Genomic DNA, 1,842 nt, shown 5'->3' with positions numbered 1-1,842 from the left:
TAGTTTCTCTCCCTCTCTCTCTCCCCCTCCCTCCTCTCTCCTCTCTTCCCTCTCCCCTTCCCTCTTGCCTGCCTGCCCCCTCTCTCCTATTCTTTCAGATTAAGGGATAGCATACATAAAGTGCACTTATATGTAAAAATGACTCCTTCAAAGTTAGCATCTTTTGGTTTAAAATTCATTATCAAATCTCTTTGAAGACTGGTAAATGCCTCATTATTTTCTTTAGGCTAAACAGTGTGCCAGCTTTTCTTTTTCTTTCTTTGTGAATGCCGTTTTCATCTTTCTTGGCTGCTGTCTGTAGATTCTCCAATATTCCTCTTTTTTTTTTTTTTTCAGGCTTAATTCACTTTATTTTTCTTGTATGAAAATCCTATCTTGTAGCCACAGGTGGAGCCTGGGTCCGCTGCACGGAGATTCTGCTGTGGGTCTTGACGAGGTGATCAGTGAATTCCTGATAGGGAGACTTGGTAAATACAGTCTTCTTCCAGAGATCGGGGGTCAGGTAGCTGTAGGTCTTAGAGATGGCATCAAAGGTGGCCTTGGCGAAGTTGCTCAGCGTAGCAGTGCAGCTCTGGGCTGAGGTGTAGCAGTCATCGATACCAGCCATCATGAGCAGCTTCTCGGGCACAGGCGCTGAGACGACGCCAGTGCCCCTGGGTGCAGGGATGAGGTGCACCAGCACAGAGCCGCAGCCGCCTGTCACCTTGCAAGGGACGGTGTGGGGCTTGCTGATCTTGTTCCCCCAGTAGCCTCTGCACACGGGGACAATGGAGAGCTTGGCCAGGATGATGGCCCTACGGATGGCGGTGGCCACCTCCTTAGAGCACTTAACACCCAGACCGATGTGGCCATTGTAGTCCCCGATAGCAACAAAAGCCTTGAACCTGGTGCGCTGGCCAGCACGGGTCTGCTTCTGCAGTGGCATAATCTTCAAAACTTCGTCCTTGAGAGAGGCCCCCAGGAAAAAGTCAATGATCTCAGATTCCTTAATGGGCAGGGAGAAGAGATAGATATCATCGAGGGACTTGATCTTCATGTCCTTGACCAAGGGGGCCAGCTTGGTGATGGGCATCCATTCCTTATCCTCGGCCTTGCCTCCATGAGCTCTGCAACCCAGGCCCCGGATGCCACTGCCGAAACCTCTGCGGAAGCCACTGCTCTTCATCCCAGGGCCACCAGGGCCTCTGGGCTCCCCCCGGCACCAGCGTCATTCACCATTTGGTGTTTTCTTGGAGAAGAAGTCCAGTAGTTCTTAATTTCAATATAATTCCTCAAATATTTTTGAGCACTTATCATGTCCCAGTGACTGTGCCAGGTGCTGGGAACTCAAAGAAAGTGATAAAGGACTCTCAGGAAGCTCTTTGTCTAGAGGGAGAGAGAGAGAGAGAGATAAGAGGGGATGATAATGACACAGCCCTGTTATTGGCATTAAAAACCATTACCAAGGCTGGTTTGGAACAGAACAGAGAACCCAGAAGTAAATAGAACAATGGAACAGAACAGAGAACCCAGAAATAAATCCACACATTTACAATTGAACTCATTTTTTCTCAACTTTTATTTTAGATATTGGGGGTACGTGTACAGGTTTTTTAGAAGGGTATATTGCACTCAGGTAATAAGCAATACCCAAAAGGTAGATTTTTGACCCATGCCCTTCTTCCTCCCCTCTCTAGGAGTCTGCAGTGTCTACTGTTCCCATGTTTATGTCTATGGGTATTCAATGTGTAGCTCTGTTAAAAGAAAAACTTCAGCCAAATTATATTTAAATTAGTTTAATTGAGCGATGAACGATTCCTGAATTGGGCAGCCTCCTGAGCCAAAGTAGGCTCTGAGACTCAG

The 1,842-nt window shown here is 47.4% G+C and overlaps 1 pseudogene; it reads right to left on the bottom strand.

Moving 5' to 3' along the window:
• Positions 1-370: 370 nt before the first annotated feature.
• LOC111542301 lies at positions 371-1,218 on the bottom strand (annotated as a pseudogene).
• Between the last annotated feature and the right edge of the window lie 624 nt (positions 1,219-1,842).

This window comes from Piliocolobus tephrosceles, chromosome 2 (genome assembly GCF_002776525.5).
Source record: "Piliocolobus tephrosceles isolate RC106 chromosome 2, ASM277652v3, whole genome shotgun sequence".
Lineage (NCBI taxonomy): Eukaryota > Metazoa > Chordata > Mammalia > Primates > Cercopithecidae > Piliocolobus > Piliocolobus tephrosceles.
The sequence above is the reverse complement of the archived record's forward strand: the minus strand, read 5'-3'. Positions and strand labels throughout refer to the sequence as shown.